The 19,362-nt window shown below is 44.1% G+C and overlaps 1 long non-coding RNA gene across 1 annotated transcript in view; it reads left to right on the forward strand.

Moving 5' to 3' along the window:
- Nucleotides 1-1,017: 1,017 nt before the first annotated feature.
- Nucleotides 1,018-19,362, forward strand: part of LOC121273414 — a 95,013-nt gene continuing 76,668 nt past the window's right edge. The window contains exon 1 of the long non-coding RNA XR_005942018.1: nucleotides 1,018-1,134. This is a non-coding gene — a long non-coding RNA (uncharacterized LOC121273414). The remainder of the gene's footprint in view (nucleotides 1,135-19,362) is intronic.

Here is a 19,362-nt window from a genome sequence, read left to right on the forward strand (position 1 = left end):
CATCTGGCTGTTTACATGACAAAAGGATATTGGAGAAAGGCTGAATTATACATGTTTGTAAGTCCATATTATTCAAAGGGTTTGGGCATGATAATAACGTTTAGTTCATACTAACTTGTAAGGAATAAAGCATAGATCAAACTTTTTTCCCGACAAGATATTCATATTCAAGTTATTGTTGTTTAAGGTCAATCAGAAGGAAAGCAAGACAAAGAATGTGGAATAACGTCCAGAAAAAATTCCAATGGAGCCAAGAGAAAAGGTGAAAGAGTAGAAGTGATGGAGAAGTAAGTGTTCCACCTGAGAAACTTGAATGTCAATGCGCATGCACATCTGGATTCTTCTCATGGTCTTCCCGTAGGCACATATGTAGTTAGTGTAAATCAATTAAGAACATACGAAATAGGAGCAGGAGAAGGCCATTCGGCCCCTCAAGCCTACCCCCCCCCCCCCCCCCCATTCAGTAAGATCATAGCTGATCTGCCCCAGGCCTCAATTCCTCTTTCATGCCAGCTCCTCATCTCCCCGATATTTCAAAAATCTATCTACCTTCTCTTTAAATACTTTCAGTGATCTAGCCTCTTCAACTCTCTGGGTTAGATAATTCACTACCCTCTGAGAGAAGAAATTCCTAGCATCTCAGTTTTAAATGAGTGTCCCCTTATTCTGTAACTATGTCCCCTAGTTAGAGATTCCCCACTAGTGGAAACATCTTCTGGACATCTACCCTGTCAAGCCCCCTCAGAATCTTGTACATTTCAATAAGATCACCCCTCATTCTTCTAAACTGTAATGAACAAAGGTCTAACCTGTTCAGCCGTTCTTCCAAATCTACGTTAAGTGTCGCGCTTTAGGGCCTTTTCCACCTTAAACAATCTCTAATAAATGCAATTGGTTGTAGCTGTTAACTAACTCCGTTTTTTCCAGCTGAGTCGACACAGCATCTGTTAACATTCCGGCAGTGAAATGTGGCAGGTGCAAGGGGCTGGGCGCTGTGTTCCGGGAGGAGGAGAATCTCATTGCCAGTAGGTTAGTTGCTTCCAAGTGCCGACGCTGCTGTGTTAAAACTTCGACGGGAAAAGGATCGATTTTAAATGGCAACTTCAACCCGGGGAATGAAGATTTATCTGTAAGGTAAAATGACGCGTTATTTCTTCTCGGTCGAGTAGATTGGTGATTCCCAGTTACGCCAGGTTTGTGGACTGTGCAACGGAATCTTCTCACGGATCTTGATGCTATATTTGTCAGAAAAAGCAATCTTGTAGTTGTTAATCACCTGATATTCAGATTTTAATATTTACACCTAAAAGCGATTGTTGTCTATTTCTGGCGAGACATCCACCAAGATTTGCCTTGAGTCTGTTCGGAAAGTTCCTGACCTTCGATCATTCCAAGCAGCCAAAGCCTGAAGCTGTTGGAATTTAACTTTGGGGCTGCCTATAGACTTGTGTATTTGGTACTTGGTAACGTTTCCCTGCGTAGTCTTCCGCCAGGGAATTTTCCCAAGAGGTTTGCAGTGAGTATAGTTGATGGTTACATTAATTAAACAGTTCAATAGATTTTCCTTAAATCAATCCTTACGGGGCATGGAGATTAAGTTTCGTGGAAGATTGTTCCAGTCTTTAGTTGTTGGGAAAATAGAGTTGGCAAAGGAAACACATTGGAGTGTTTACAGTTGGAGCTGTTGGTTACCAACTCTTTTTTAAATTCATTCAGAGGATATGCTGGCTGAGCCAGCATTTATTACCCATCCCTAGTTGCCCTTGAGAAGGTGGTGGTGAGCTGCCTTCTTGAACCGCTGCAGTCCGTGTGGTGTAGGTACACCCACAGTGCTGTTAGAGAGGGTGTTCCAGGATTTTGATCCAGTGACAGTGAAGGAACGGTGATATATTTCCAAGTCAGGATGGTGAGTGACTTGGAGGGGAACTTCCAGGTGGTGGTCCTATCTATCTGCTGCCCTTGTCCTTCTAGATGGTAATGGTCAGAAGTTTGGAAGGTGCTGTCTAAGGTGAGTTCCTGCAGTGCATCTTGTAGATGGTACATACTGCTGTAACAGACATGGGGGCATAGTTGCAGTAACAACAGCAACATAAGTGCAGTCACAGTGTTTGTTTTTCTTTATTTGTTCATGGGCATCGCTGGCTGGGCCAGTATTGCCTATTTATTGCCCTTGTTCAGAAGGCATTTTAGAGTCAACCACATTGCTGGTGCAAAGATTTTCACAGACCCATTGCTGTGGGTTTGGAGTCACATGTAGGTCAGACCAGGTAAGGACAGCTGGTTTCCTTCCCTAAAGGGCATTAGATGGGTTTTTATGACAATGGTTTCATGGTCATCATCAGACTTTTAATTTAATTCAAATTCCTCTATCTGCCATGGTGGGATTTGAACCTGGGCCCCCAGAGCATTGCCCTGGGTCTCTGGATTACTAGTCCAGTGACAATACCACTATGCCACCGCTAACGTCACAGTTATATCACTGCCATCGATGCTGCAGGTAATTGGTGGCATCAAAGAACAGGACCACCCATAATATTGAACAATGCAAAGATATTTTAACAAGGGCAGCACCAATAAATGTGTTTTTATCAAATATTTCTCTGATGTGCAGTCTTAAATGTTATGTGATCTCACTCTGACATTCTAATACCATTGTTAAGGATTGCAGTTTTCACTGAATATTGAACTACACCACCCACCCCTCCCCAACAAAAAACAAATCGCGACTGTGATTTGCTTGTTACCTCACCGACTGCCCAGCTCCCGACCCTCACTGCCTTCCCCCTGCTCACAGCCCTGCTTCCTTGTTGTCTACTACTCCCCGCGATAGAGGGAGCAGGGCAGTGAGCAGGAGGGAGGCAGTGAGGAGCCAGGAGCAGGGTGTCCAGTGAGGCAGTGAGTGAGGCGGCAAGCGGGAGGGCGAGCAGTGTGCCCAGTGGTTGGATGTGGGGCGGTGAAGAAAACAACAAGGGGGAGGGTGATGAGCAGGTTGGTGAGCAGGGGGAATAGCAAGTAGGTGGCGAGCATTCCACGGGTGCACAATGATGACACCAGCAGCACCACACATGCACCTACGAGCAGAGTAGTTGCTGACTTCCCATTGTAGGTGCACAACGATGATGTCAGCTCGTATTGATTTCCTGTTCCAGTGCAGTAGCAGGAGATACCCTGTCCCTTTACTGTATTTGAAGAGTGATGGAAGTTCCATTTCATGGACCCAAGCATTTTGGATGCTTTGGAGGCCACTTTGACTTTGAACATTAAACTATTTTGATGTGGATTCCAAAGTAACAGCATTCTTTAATAACTTCAAGGGCGGAATCATGCATTGAGTTGTTAGATTGTTCCTAAAGGCTAACCTCATCTGCTGCTTCAGTAATGGCTCTTTAGCCCAGGCAGTCTGCAAATTGTCTGATTTGGCTTCATATTTCTTCCTGGATATCATTTATAAAGAGGAAAAACAAATGTGGGCCCAGGAAGGTACCTTGCGTATGCCACTCAGTTTCCAGTTTGAGGCTTCCCATTCACTGTGACTCTTTGTTGCCATTTGAAGAAATAGTCTTATCTAGTATTTCATTGAACACCATAATGATTTAGTTTACCTAGGTAGCTTCATGTGTGGTACATGTTCAAAAGCCTTGGAAAAATCTAAAATAGCTAGATCGGTGGTGACGTGATTGCCAAGGTTATAGGTCAGATTGTGGATGATAAGGATGAGTTGGGATTCTGTTGATCTAACTTTACGAAAGGCATGCTGTTTGTCAATAAGAATATTCTACCCTTCAACATGTCTCATTAGCTACCTATTATCATGAAAATTTAGTTACCTTGTTGGAGAGCGGGAGGCCAGGAACTTCAACTCCTGACAAGCCTTGGAGCAGACTGGAAGTGGGTTGTGCATGCACAGTTCTGCAGTTAAGTTCTTCAGGCCCAGGACAGGCCAAACACACCTGCACCTGCGCATGAAGAGAGGAGAAAAGGTGTGAAAACCAGGGTCATGTGACCAGGTGCAAAGTGCCATTGCAGGCAAGTGTCCCAGGAAAGGGGGTGGGGAGAGGGGGCATGGAGAGGTCCCAAAGGGAGCGGGGAGGGGGAGAGGTACAAAAGGGAGAGGGACATGGAGAGGTCCCAAAAGAAGAGTCCCAGAAAGGGGACAGGGACAGGTAAATGTCCCAGTTCAGTTAGAAGGAAAAGAGAAACAGGTTCCAAACAGGAAAAGGGCTGCGGAAAGTGAGAGAGACTGAGTGTCAGTGAGATTGCTTGACTCACAGTGTTAGGAATACCTGGGTGGGTTGTTGAGAAATCCGTGGACTCTGTCTTGGTCACACCAGCATTTATTGTGTAGCATGGTGAGTTCAACCACAGTTTGCCTGTTAATTCATTTGTACCTCATATTATTTCTGAACATTAGAGTATAAGATAGATGAGTAATTTATTATACATTTGATGTCTAAGATGTTGCTCAAGGAGGAAAAAAATGTCTTTCATATCTCTCTCATTCTTTCCTACTCTCTTATTGCTTGTTTTGCCACCTGTGTCTTTCTGTTTGTCTTCTACTGTTTTGCTTTTTCCTTTCCTTTTTGCCCTCTGCCTCTCTCCAACTTTATTTCCTTCTCTATCTTTTCTCTCTTTCCTTTTTATGTTTCAGCCTTTCTCTCACTTTGTTATTTAAATATCTTTTTCCCGCTTTCTCCACATCCTTCTGTATGTCTCCCAATCTTTTTTCAATGGCTCACAGACATGCTCCTTTATCAATGCACTGAACTAATGTTACAATTATCTGAGAAAAGAAACCATCCATATTAAATAGGGACAGATTAGTTGAATTAACACCATCTAATCTTATTTTTCCTCATTGTGTGTTGTTGATAGTAGCAATGGGAATACAGTAAGTTATATATCATCTCATCACCATCATAGTCTGTAACCTTTTAAGAAATGATACTGCACTTCAATCAGACAGGATTAGAATCTTGTTCTCAGCATAGAAGGACTTCTCAATGTGGTACCATAAATAAGATATTTTGTGAAAGTGCAAAATTGGCTCACAGTCACCCCTGAAGTTATATTTTTTGGCAATCGACTTAACCATTAGTTCTTCATTAAATTCTGTGATGTTTAAAAAAAACTTTTGTTTGATGCTCTATTGACTTTTGGTGTTCCTTGAAGCCCTCATAATACAAATGCTAGACAATTATGAATTATCTTTTCATTTTGTGAAGAGGTAGGGAAAATACTCCATTTTTCATTACTGTCTGGTGGTGAAGGATTTGGTGTAAGTTTTAGCAGTTGATCAAATCTTTCATCAGGAGCCCAATGATTGCAATAGTATTTAGAGTCACTGTGGCACCAAAGGAGACCATTTGGTCCATCGAGTCCATGCAGGCTTTCTGTAGAGGAATCCAGTCAGCCCTATTTCAGTTGTTTGGGAGCAGTGCAAAATGGAGAGGAGGAATAAATGAGTAACAATGTTTATCTACTTTTATTTCTTGGTGCTATACTTCCTTATAAAAATAGAATGCAGTCAAACCTGATAAGGTTCAAAAAGAAAGATGACTGACAGACAATGCAGTGTGATCTCTCATGCTGATATCAATGTTTGTGGTTCCAAAGTGCATATTCAGCAATTTACTGCAGGCGTCAACGTAACTGCTTTAGTTACAAGTGCCGTTTGTAAAAGAGAAAAGAAAGACTTGCATTTATATAGTGCTTTTCACAAGCACTAGATGTCTCAAAGCACTTAACAGTCAATGAAATCAGTTTGATGTGTAGTCACTGTTGTAATGCAGGAAATGCAGCAGCTAATTTGTGCACAGCAAACTCCCACAAACAGCAATGTGGTAAAGACCAGATAATCTGCTTTGGTGATGTTGATTGAGGGATAATGCAGTGATCGAGCTGTGAAGTGTAGCAGTATGATTTGTATTTTTGGAAACTATTTCCCAGATTGCCAGCCAATTAGAGAGGGAGTGGAGAGGAAGGAGGGAGAGGTCAGGGGGACATGAATTGAGGACTAGGAGAGATTGGGGATTGGAGGGATATTGATGTGGAGGCAGGAGAGATCAAGCGAAGAGGGAAAACTGTGGAAGCAGCTGCTAATTCGAAGAAGGAGGGGAGATGATGCGAGGGGACAGTGTGAGTTGAGGAGGGGTTGGTTGAGTGGTAAGAGACCATGGGCCTCGGACAACATTGGGAGAGTATTAGGTAATTGGGGCTGGTGTCTGATCACTAGAGAGGTCGACAGTTTTCTCAGGGATGGAAGGAAAGCACTCCTGCTCCTCCTAGCCTGCTGGACAAGCACTTACTTCTTCCATGGAGCAGTCTTGCCTTCCTTTATTTGTTGCCTTCCCAAGGCCCAAGGAACCTAGCCAGTCAGCATTAAAGCTGGAACTAGTCATTTGGTGTACAGAACTTGAGTATTGCTGAAAGAGGGGCAATTTTGTTGAAGCTTTTTGTCTTGCACTCATTAGGACAATTTGCAAGAAAATGCCAGGGGAAACAGCAAATTTATATTGTATGAGCAGAGAATGCTGATTGGCTGGCAAGTGGACTCTAATTGGTAAAGGCATTGCCATGGAGAAGGCACCAGTTGATGGTGACTGATAGTTAACTACCAAGCATTGCTTGAAATTTAAACCGGGCAGCTTGACTCTGATTGATCAAGACATTGCCCTGGGGAATGAACAAGTAAATGGCTGTCACTTATTTTGTTTAGCTGAAACAGGCGCAATATGTGTTATTTTTGTTTGCAAAGAACAGGGCCTGTGTATTAACATATGTAGCTTCCAGTACGCACAAATGAGCCACATTGTGACCCTGACTGACAATCTTAAATTGGTTGTCAGAGTAATTCTTCATAAACTGAGGATTATTTAGTAAATGTTATCCAATCATGGAATCATATCTAATGATGGGCATTAAGCTGGGACAAAGCAAGAAAACTGAGAAAAATTAAAATATTTAAATGGGAAACCCACCACTTGGGAGGGGCTGTCCACCACCTCCTTCCTACTAATCCACCTCCATTAAAACCAGAACTGCGTGGATTCGAGGAGGTTTGGGTTCAGGTTTGATGTTTTTGACACGTTTACTTCCCCCACCCCCTACATTTTGGGGGCTTTAATTCCCTCTAATGTTTCAGGTCAATGACTTTTCCTCAGAACTCATCCTCTACCTCTATAGTCTCCTTCAGCACTGCTACCCTCCTTCAGCACTGCTACCCTCCTTCAGCACTGCTACCCTCCTTCAGCACTGCTACCCCGCCACCAGGTCAGGTTTGACACATAGGGCGGAATTGTCCCAGGTTGCACTAAGTGTAGTAACAGGTGGGAAACAGAAGGTTTTACCCACCGGCCACAATGGCAGCTTTTCACCCCATATCATCCCAATCCTGCCTCATCAATCATGCATTCCTGGGAAACACACCGTTTCGATGGTGGGCAGGCTCTCACTGGCCCACCACACCATCACCTCGCTGCTTCCTGATGCCAAGTGCCATATTTAAAGTGCAGCCATGTGCACACCTCTCAGTGCTTCCAGCCCAGGACTGCTGCACAGAGGACATGACCCCGAAAGGTAGGAAGACTGCAGCACCCTGATTTGGTGACACATCCCTGGAACACCCTTCAGACACCGTGGGGGCCCGCATTGATGTCCTTTACCCCGACTCTAGTCGCAGGAGGTCCAGTAATCTCCCCACTCTGGAAGGCCATGGCAGTGGTGATCTGTGCCAATGCTGCACAGAAGAGGTTGGCCATCCAATGCAGAAAGAGGATGATTGGTTACCAGGGTAAAGCAACCATCTCATCACTCTAAACTCACACACTCACAAGCCCATCACACATTCACTCACCATCAGCTCAAGGGGCACTCACTCTCTCACACACACCCTCACATCTCCATCTGGCCTCATCTCCTCTGGAGGCTGCCTCCTCAGCCCTCACCACCTTGAGGTCACCAGACTAGATCAACTTGTGCCCCCACACACACCCTGAGATACCCCCCTTCCCCAGTATAGCCTGTGCCCTGCAACCTCATGCCTTGCCTGAGGCCACTTCTCCCACTTCCCCAAGCAAGCCTTAAGCCCAGCAGCCATTAAAAGCCACTCCCGCCTTATGGCTGGTCTGAAAGGTAGAGACCTGCCTGCGAACCCCCCTAAAAATGATGTGGTGCTGCCTGCGAAGCCTGGTGCTGATGACCGTGAGTGCTGCCTGAAGCAAGGTGGCGAACAAGCCTCATAGTCCTGAGCAAAGCGCAGCTCACCAGGTGCACGTTGTTTGTGTATGGTTGTGAGGCACGCCGACATACTCAGATGATCCAGCGTGGGGGGATGATTCTGGCAAGCTGGGCTAATAATGATACGCAGACGTATTACAGTTAAGTTCCCGACATGTGACAGCAGGAAACGTGACCCACCATTGATGGGCAGAGCAGACGATTGCAAACTGATTTCACGATGTCGTGAAACTGATTTTTGGCCTTCTCACCATATTGTCCACTCATGCCGCCAAACACCCTTGTCGCCAACAGGCACGGAACATTCCGCCCTTAACATAGAAAATGCTGCCAAGGTACAGCTGATCTACCAGCTCTCAACAGGGAAAAGCAGCTATCTTGCTTTTAAACTGAGAGAAAATGGTCACCTCTTTAATGAATGTCTGGTTAAAAAAGACTGCTGGTGACTTTTTACACATTTTAAAAACAAAATTTCATAAATGTCATAAATTGAAATAAATTGATAAATTTCCTCCCTAAGTCATTCCATTACAGTCTGAAGGACTCAAATACTACCTTTTGAAGGCTGTGTTCTACACTTTTTGTTATTACCTTGTATAATTGATGTTTCCACATGTTTATCTCTCTCTGAATAAAGATTTTCCTGAAGATTCTCCACCATTGTTAGCCATGCATTCAGCTGCCTAGGCCCTAAGCTCTGGAATTCCCTAAACTTTTTTGACCGCCTACTTCTTTCTCTTCCTTTAAGATGCTCCTTAACACTTATCTCTTTGACCAAGCTTTCTCCCCAATATTACCTTATGTGGCTTGGTGTCTAATTTTGTTTTATAACACTCTAGTGAGGCTCCTTGAGATGTTTCATTATGTTGAAAGCTCTATATAAATGTAAGTTATTATAGTTGAAGAGCAGAACTTTCAAACTGGCAGAGTTGTGCTTACAAATCTTCTCCAGATATCTGGATGTAAATCTGATTTCAGACCTTCCTCTGAACAGTTTTCAAACTGAGCTCCAGCTCTTTGTACAGATTTTTTTTTACTAAACTTTAAAGTACACCATCTACCCGTGGTGGGACTTGACCCCCAGTCTCCGGAGGACTCTCCTGGGATATCTGGATTACTAGTCCACTGACAATACCACTATGCCACCACAATACTGGTGCACTGCTTCCCATGTTCTGCTAATTGCTGTCAATCAAGAGTAAATAGCTGCAAAACACTATATACATGTGTGAAGCCCCACCATTGCTCTGGGCCTTGGAAAGTTCACCATGTACATCAATTCTAAATTTACATTTCAATCACTTCCATTTTTGTCTTCTGACCAGGTTTTCATGGCATATTTACAAGTAGGAATTTGGTTCTGCTTTATGTATGCTGCTTGATATTTTACTAAATTAAAAGAAGCCCTGACACTCCACCCCCAATAGCTGTCTTCTTGCTAGAATTTGAAACTTACCTTCTACACTTTCCTCAAAGCTCACTTGCTTGCTGATATATAAGTTCTGTAATAGAGTGAACACAATCGAATACACTGCATTTAAATAAATGTGTCAATGTTGTATTTAGTGCAACACTGATTGAAAAATCTAGGCTTAAGTATGGACTGGCATTTAAAATCTTCAGCATAAATTCTGTGGATTATTCTGACTCAAATTGCTTCACATAATCTGGATATTGAAATGAATGAGACCTATCTATTATTATTCCCAGGTCCATTTCAAAATCAATACTGGAGGAACAACACCTCATCTTCCGACTAGGCACTTTACAGCCTTCCGGACTGAATATTGAATTCAACAACTTTAGGTCGTGAGCTCCCTCCCCCATCCCCACCCCCTTTCTGTTTCCTCCTTCCTTTTTTTTCCAATAAATTATATAGATTTTTCTTTTCCCACCTATTTCCATTATTTTTAAATATCTTAAAATCTTTTACGCTCTCCCCACCCCCACTAGAGCTATACCTTGAGTGCCCTACCATCCATTCTTAATTAGCACATTCGTTTAGATAATATCACCAACTTTAACACCTCTGTGTTCTTTTGTTGTTGACATCTTTTGATGATCTGCTTCTATCACTGCTTGTTTGTCCCTACAACCACACCCCCCCACCTCTACTTCTCTCTCTCTCTCTCTCTCTCTCTCTCTCTCTCTCCGCCCCTCCCACACACCTTAAACCAGCTTATATTTCAACTCTTTCTTGGACTCGAACTCAAGTTCTGTTGAAGGGTCATGAGGACTCGAAACGTCAACTCTTTTCTTCTCCGTCGATGCTGCCAGACCTGCTAAGTTTTTCCAGGTAATTCTGTTTTTGTTTTGGATTTCCAGCATCCGCAGTTTTTTTGTTTTTATCTCATGAATATGTGTTTGACAAACTATCAACATCCTGGGGGTTACCCAGAAACTGAACTGGACTAGCCATATAAAGACTGTGGCTACAAGAGCAGGTCAGAGGCTAGGAATCCTGCATGAGTAACACCCCTCCTGACTCCCCAAAGCCTGCCCACCATCTACAAGGCACAAGTAAGGAGTGTGATGGAATACTCTCCACTTGCCTGGATGAGTGCATCTCCAACAACACTCAAGATGCTTGAAACCATCCAGGACAAAGCAGCCCGCTTGATTGGCACCACATCCACAAATATTCACTCCCTCCACCACCGACACACAATGCGAGCAGTGTGTACCATCTACAAGATGCACTGCAGGAACCTACCAGGCCTCCTTAGACAGCACCTTCCAAACCCATGTCCATTACCATCTAGAAGGACAAGGACAGCAGACACATGGGAATACTGCCAGCTAGAAGTTCCCTTCTAAGCCACTCACCATCCTGATTTGGAACTATATCACCGTTCCTTCACTGTCCCTGGGTCAAAATCCTGGAACTCCCTCCCTAACAGCACAGTGGATGTACCTACACCACACGGACTGCATGGGTTCAACAAGGAAGCTCATCACCACCTACTCAAGGGCAATTAGGGATGGGCAATAAATGCTGGCCTAGCCAGTGACACCCACATCCCGCGAATGAATTTAGAAAAACTGTTTTTTGGAGAAAGTGAGCTTTGTGGAAAGGCCAGTGTCATTTTTGTCACACCTGCCATCACATGCAAGTGATATAATGTCATATTCTAATGTAATTTACTGGATCTCAATGTGTACCTTAATAGGAGAGATTTATCGTTTTATGTTGAGCTCTTTTTTGGAATGATTAGTTGCACCGTTTCAGAGATATAGTGAAGTCAAGACATGATGGGCAGAATTTTCCATTCGGGATACTAAGTGCAGTGGTGGGCAGGAATAGTGGCGAGTTTCCTGCTGATCGGCGGGGTTGGGTTCTCATGTCCAATCTTCTCCTTGAAATCTCATTACCAGCTGCTTGCTGAATCTTGTAGCAGGGTGGGTGCTGATTCGTCTGCCAGCAGTCACCTAATGGAGTTGAAGTTCCTTGGGCCATATTTAAACACTATCCAAACACACACATTACTCTCTGCAGCCCAGCTGCTCTGCAATTGATTCCAAGGAACAAGAAGAGTGCACAAAGATTTAGCCACAGCTCCTTGGAGGCTTTAATTAGAGGTGTCTGCCAGCACTGGAAGATTCTTTTCCCCAAGGATGGACCCAGGAGGTCCACCAACTTTACCTTGCTGGCCTGGGAAGTGGTCGTGAAGGAGGTCAGCTCTCCAGAGGACACCTGCCAAAGCCAGCAAAGCCAACAGGGTGTAGCAGTGAGCAGGCTGCCTCAACTTCTGTTGCAGATGTGGGGTTAGAAAGATTAAGACACCTTGATATCACTTTTGGGTCATGGATGTTCACTCACTGTATATATCATGCACCTTCATAAATAAGTATGGTGTTCATGACAATGATCTTGTCATTTGAATGCGTCGTGTATATGCATCTATATGGCCTCTTATTGCAAGGATGAACCCAACTCCCACTCCATCATTGCCTCCCTTTGTGAGCCTCATATTCATGTGATGGCTAGGTGACTGATGTTAGTTACTCACCCCTTGTCTAATGTCAGGAAGATGTGTCAACCTCTTTATTGAAGGAGACTGCAAATAGTGTTAGGAACAGATATTCAATCAAAGACATCATGGAGTTATGCATGCTCAGTTGCATTGGAGGGTTACCACTCATGTTGTCTCATCATCAAATAGCTGTCTTCATTCTTTGTGCCAAAGCACAGGACCTGCAGTCATGATGGTCTCTTCAACCATGTGAGTATCTCTTTGGGAGCAAGAAGTGTCTCATTCAGGAGGCCCCGACTGCACCAAGCCCACTTGAGGTAGGCTTCTCACTGGCCCCTCACTTCCCAGAGTGGCTACATACAGCTTTGGCTGCTGACCTTCCCAAAGATTAGGGCCCGGTGAAACCTGAGGGTTGGACGTCCGAGGCCCAATGCTGACCTTGCTCTTGAGGTTAGTGGTTGTAAAGGTCTTTTGGATCATTGACATGCCACTAAAGGTACCTTTGCCTGCACTTTACTCCTCCTGGAACCTTGTGACGATTAGCCTATCATGGGCACATTTTTCATGTCTTGCAGCTTCGATTGGATCCTCACATGGAAGCTCCCCATCGTCGCCCTCTTCAGCTTCCTGCCCTTCCAGGTCTTCATCATCCGAAGAGTTCTCAGACTCCGCCATACCTCCCTCTGGGAATTGATCACCCCTTTGAAGCGCCAGGTTGTGCAGGGGGCAACAGACCACAATGATGTGGGACACCTTCTCTGGAGAGTACTTCAGAGCCCCACCTGAGTGGTCCAAGCATCGGAAGCGCAACTTCAGGATGCCAGTGGTCTGTTCCATGGTGAACCTTGTTGAACTATGCCCTATGAGGCACTTTGAGCACATTGCATGGGTATCATGAGCCATCATTTCAGTGGGTACCTGATATCACCAAGCAGCCAGCCCTGTAAGTGCTGTGGCCCTTCAAATATCTGAGGCACCTGGGAGTGTCTCAGGGTGTAGGAGTCATGGGAGCTCCCAAGGTACCTGGCACAAACATGCATGATGTGCTTCTGATTTTCACACACCAGCTGAACATTTAGTGAGTGGAACCCTTTCCTGTTAATGAACATCTGGGGCTGCTGCCATGGAGCTCTCAATGCCACATGTGTGCAATCAATTGCACCCTCTACTCTAGGAAAGCCAGGGATTTCCGCAAAGCCCAGGAATCTAGCAGCCTGGCTAGCTTCATTTAGTGCGAACTTCACATAATGCTGAGCCTTACTGTAGAGGGCATCTGTCACCTCCTTGATACATTTATGTGTTGAGGTAGTGAGATGCCACATAGGTCCCCTGTGGATCCCTGGAACATCCCCAGGCAAAATAATTGAGTGCGGCGATGACCTTCAGGGGCACCGGCAGGGGATGTCCTCCCAGTCTATGCAGCATTAGCTCTTCCTGTAGAATGTGGCAGATCTCTTGACAAACGTAGACATGCATGGCATTGCCGCTTGCACATCCCCAGACAGGAATGGTGTCTTTGGTAGACCCTTGGTCATGTGAGTCACCTCCATGGAATGGGTCTGACCTCCTCTTTCTCCAGGTTTTGCTGGGGCTCCCCTGGACCGTGAATCTGAAACAGGGCCCCCTCTGGAAGCTGGGCTTGGTCACGCCGGCCCTTCTTCTCCTCCTCAATCAGTCACTGCCATCAAGAAAGCAGCATTGAGCACAGGCTGCATTATTCAATCCTCCCTCTGGACGGATAGATCCAACAGATTAATGTGTAATGAGCAACTATAGTAGAGCTCCCAATAGCTACCAGAAAGCCATTGTCACGTATTTGTGCCACTCGCCTTTCATGGTCTAGCGTCCCAGTTGAGGAGCAACCCCACGGATCTAGATGACCAAGATGCCAGCCCAGCTACTTGACATCATAATCCCAGGGAGGTTGAAGGAGGCTTGAGTGCATGTGGGATATGTTCAACCTTACCTAATACACTGCTACTATGTCTGAGCTGGTATACTGATTCTGCCTAACCTACACTTTTGGAATCACACAATCACAGAATCACTGTGTAGAAGAGGCCCTTCAGCCCATCGAGTCTGCACCGACATGTGAGAAACACCTGACCTACCTACCTAATCCCATTTACCAGCACTTGGCCCATAGCCTTGAATGTTATGACAAGTGCCAAGTGCTCACCTAGATACTTTTTAAAGGATGTGAGGCAACCCGCCTCCACCAACCTCCCAGGCAGCGCATTCCAGACTGTCACCACCCTCTGGGTAAAAAGGTTTTTCCTCACATCCCCCCTAAACCTCCTGCCCCTCACCTTGAACTTGTGTCCCCTCGTGACTGACCCTTCAACTAAGGGGAACAGCTGCTCCCTATCTATCCTGTCCATGCCCCTCATAATCTTGTACATCTCAATCAAGTCTTCTCTGCTCCAACGAAGACAACCCAAGTCTATCCAACCTCTTTTCATAACTTAACTGTTTCATCCCAGGCAACGTCCTGGTGAATCTCCTTTGCACCCCCTCTAGTGCAATCACATCCTTCCTATAATGCAGTGACCAGAACTGCACACAGTACTCCAGCTGTGGCCTCACCAAGGTTCTATACTACTCCAACATGACCTCCCTACTTTTGTAATCTATCCCTCGATTGATTAAAGGCAAGTGTCCCATATGCCTTTTTCACCACCCCACTAACATGCCCCTCCGCCTTCAGAGATCTATGGACACACACACCAAGGTCCCTTTGTTCCTCAGAACTTCCTAGTGCCATGTCGTTCATTGAATACTTCCTTGTCAAATTACTCCTTCCAAAGTGTATCACCTCACACTTTTCAGGGTTAAATTCCATCTGCCACTTATCTGCCCATTTGACCATCCCGTCTATAGCCCAAGACACTCAACCTCACTGTTAACCACCCGGCCAATCTTTGTGTCATCTACAATTTACTAATCCTACCCCCCACATAGTCATCCATGTTGTTTATATAAATGACAAATAATAGGGGATCCAGCACAGATCCCTGTGGTACACCACTGGACACTGGCTTCCAGTCACTAAAGCATCCTTCTGTCATCACCCTCTGATTCCTACAACTAAGCCAATTTTGAATCCACCTTATCAAATTACCCTGTTTCCCATGTGCCTTTGCCTTCTTTATAAGTCTCCCATGTGAGACCTTGTCAAAGGCTTTGCTGAAATCCATATAAACCACATCAACTGCACTCCCCTCATCTACACACCTGGTCACCCCCTCAAAACATTCAATCAAATTTGTTAGGCATGACCTCCCTCTGACAAAGCCATGCTGACTATCCCTGATCAAACCTTGCCTCTCCAAGTGGAGATAGATAATCTCCTTCAGAACTTTCTCCAATAGTTTCCCTACCACTGACATGAGATTCATTGGCCAGTAGTTCCCTGGTTTATCTCTACAACCCTTCATAAATAGCGGAATCACATTAGCTGTTCTCCAGTCCTCTGGCACCTCCCCCGTGGCCAGAGAAGAATTAAAAATTTGGGTCAGGGTCCCTGTCAACTCCTCCATTGCTTCCCTCAGCAATCTGGGACACAAATAATCTGGATCTGGAGACTTGTCCATTTTTAAGCCTGCCAACACCTCCAATACCTTGTCACCCCCATATCAATTTGCTTAAGAACCTCGCAGTCTCTCTCCCCGAGTTCGATACCTTCATCCTCATTCTCTTGGGTGAAGACGGATGTGAAGTTTTCATTCAACACTCTAGCGATGTCCTCTGGCTCCACCCATAGATTGTCCCCTTGGTCCCTTATGGGCCCTACTCTTTCCCTGGTTATCCTCTTCCCATTGATATACTTATAGAATATCTTGGGATTTTCTCTACTTTTACTAGCCAGAGCTTTCTCATATCCCATCTTTGCTCTCCTAATTGCTTTCTTAAGCTCCACCCTGAACTTTCTGTACTCCACTAATGCCTCTGCTGATTTGCTTCCCTTGTACCTGCTAAAAGCCTCTATTTTCCTTCTCATCGTAACCTGAATATCTCTGGTCATCCATGGTTCTCTGGGCTTGTTACTCTTTCCGATCACCCTAGAGGGAACACATTGTGCCTGTACCCTCCCCATTTCCTTTTTGAACACCACCCTTTGATCCTCTGTTTCCCCACAAGGAGCTGTTCCCAGTCTACCTTGGCCAGATCCTGCCTTATTTTACTAAAATCCACTCTCCCCCAATCCATAATATTTTTTTGCAACTTGTCAATTTCTTTGTCCATAACAAATTTAAACTGTACCATGTTGTGGTCGCTGTTGCTAAAATGCTCCCCCACCACCACCTCAGCCACCTGTCCGGCTTCATTCCCCAGAATTAGGTCCAGCAATGTGCCGCCCCTTATTGGACCCTCTACACATTGACCTAAAAAGTTCTCCAGTACACATTTCAAGAAATCTGCTGCACCTAAGCCCTTAACACTATGTCTTTCCCAATTAATGTTGGGAAAGTTGAAATCACCTAATATAATTACCCTATTGTTATTGTTTTTACACACCTCCACAAATTGTGCACATATTCGCTCCTCAATTTTCCCACTGACTATCCTAAGCTCTACCCACAAAGCTTCATTCAATGCCCCCTCCAAGATTTCATCTCTCCTCATTGCAGTAACTAACTAATAATGCAATGCCCCCTCAGACCCTGAACCCTGATCTGATTGTATTTCTTTTGGTAAACCAACTCTTCCCCAAGTTTCTTTGTTGTAATACTTCTCAAAGGTATCACTTCAGGAAACCTTAATGAATCAATCAATCCTGACTCTAGGAAAGGTTCTTCAAATGCTGGAATTGGAATTAAATGTGTCAGCTTAATCACTGCTTGTGATTTCCCTATTACCTGACATGTGTGGCATGTTGTACAGAATTTGACTACATCTCTATGCAATCCAGGCCAATAAAAATATTTTCGTACTTTCACCTGTATTTTTCTAATTCCTAAATGTCCCCCCCATTGGAATTTCAAGTGCTATTCTCAGGATCTCATTTCTATATCCAAATGTTGTAACAACCTAATGCATTTCCCTCCAGCTTTCATCTACTGAAACATGATACGGCTGTCACTTTCTCATTAAAACATTACCCTTCAGGCCATAACGTTCTTGAATTCATTCTGCCTCTATTTCTGAGTAAGCTGTCTGATATAAATGTTTTATTTGCATATCCTTTTCCTGTAACTCTAGCAACTGCCTTGGGCTAAATCTTCAGCTGTATTATCCTCCATTCTTTCTTTCTGAACAATCTGATCAAAAACAATATCATCTAATTAAACTCCAATACCTTCTCCCTGCCTTTTAACTTCCTGATCTTCCTGTTTCAACCTGTGAGCCTGTGATCTTGTTATCACACAATCTGGAAACAATCCAGGATGCTCTTTCTGCAACACTTCTGTTGAAAACACCTCTACAGGCTGCGCAACTATCATAAGCATCACCCACATCTAGATCCAGCTATATCATTACCTAAAATAAATTGAACGCCTGAAATGGGCAATTTTTCCACTACTCCAACAATCACCTCACCTGTTTTCCACTTACTCTTTAAACTTCCACAATGGTTTAGAATCTCTATGAATCCCATTTATTTTCACCTGTTCCTATAATACTCCCTCTGAACAACAACTATCACTATCCCACAGCATTAAGGATTGACTGGGCTCTGTGTCTCTTAAAATTTTAATATCTTTACCTATTCCACCCTGTACACATGGAAAGACTTCCCCTTCACATATAAAATCTTTGAACATTTTTGCAACCTGCTCCTCAGAACTCCCTTGGGTAAATTGTGAACATATTCCTACTCCTTTACTTATCACTGATTCTTCCTGTTTTACTTGTACACAAACCATTGTTTTCTCCTGTGCCTGAACCTCAGAACCCACAGTACTTTTTCTTCCAGAACTTTTCTGCATCCCAATAATCCCAACAGATTTTTCCTATAATTTCCAACACATTGACTTTGTGTGCCCAACTTTATTACAATGAAAATACCTCAACTTTTGAGTGTCATTCTACCCTCAGCACCTTCCTATTTAGTCTGAGAAAATACTTCCTGGGAATTTCCACCTGTTCCTTCTCTTCCCCGACTACCCACCTTCCTTTCACCCTCCCACTTTCTATCCTTCTCTGATTTCAAAGGGTGATGAGAAAAAGGTTTAGATCTATGTACTAACTCATAATCATCAGTTATCCCTGCTGCTTGTCTTACTGTTTTAACCCACTGTTCCTCCATATAAGTTCTCACTACCAAAGGAATTGAATCTTTAGATTCTTCCAAAAGAATTACTTCCCTAAGAACTGCATATGTTGTCCCTATCTTTAATGTCCATAACCACTGGTGCAAATTACTTTGTTTTACTCTCTCAAGCTCAATATAAGTTTCCCCAGGCTGTTTTCTCATATTCCTAAATTTCTGCCTGTATGCCTCGGGAACCAACTCATTTACACTCGCAATAGCCTTTTTTGACCACATCATAGTCCACTGACATTTCTTCTGACAATCAAGCATTAACCCCATGTGCTGTACCCACCAACCTGTAACAACAATGTCCAGTTTTCTTGTGACCATTTCATCTGTTTAGCTATCTTCTCAAATGAAATAAAGAGTGCTTCAACATCTCTTTCCTCAAGCTTTGGAAGAGTTGGTACAAATTTAAACATCTCCCCACAAGGTTTTATGTTAAAGGTTTTCTCATCATCAGAACTTTGCTCAGCATCTGAGGTCTCCTTTTTAAAATCCAGCTTTTTAAGATGGTACTCTCGGTCTCTTTCCTTCTCTCTTCCTGCCTTTTCTAACTTCACCTTTTCAAATTTCCTTTCTTGTTTTTTTTCTCTCTCCTGTCTTTCTACCAGCTCCCTTTGGAATCCCCTTTCACTTTCCTTTTCTTTTTCTGCTCCCTCTAGTTCAAGTTTTTTTCATTTCCTTTGCTTGTTCAAATTCAAGCTTCTTTATTTCTAACTGAAGTCTCACTACCTCCAGCTGTGACTCACTAGTGGCAGGTATCACTTCCAATTTCAAATGCTGTGCTATCACTTCAACTATGTCTGCTTCCTTTGCTCCTACAGGTAACCTCAACTGCAACTTATCCATCAACTCTGTCAATTTACTCTTGGATACTTTTTGTAGCCCAATCAG

The sequence above is a fragment of the Carcharodon carcharias genome (assembly GCF_017639515.1).
Source record: "Carcharodon carcharias isolate sCarCar2 chromosome 15 unlocalized genomic scaffold, sCarCar2.pri SUPER_15_unloc_1, whole genome shotgun sequence".
In the NCBI taxonomy this organism is placed as follows: domain Eukaryota; kingdom Metazoa; phylum Chordata; class Chondrichthyes; order Lamniformes; family Lamnidae; genus Carcharodon; species Carcharodon carcharias.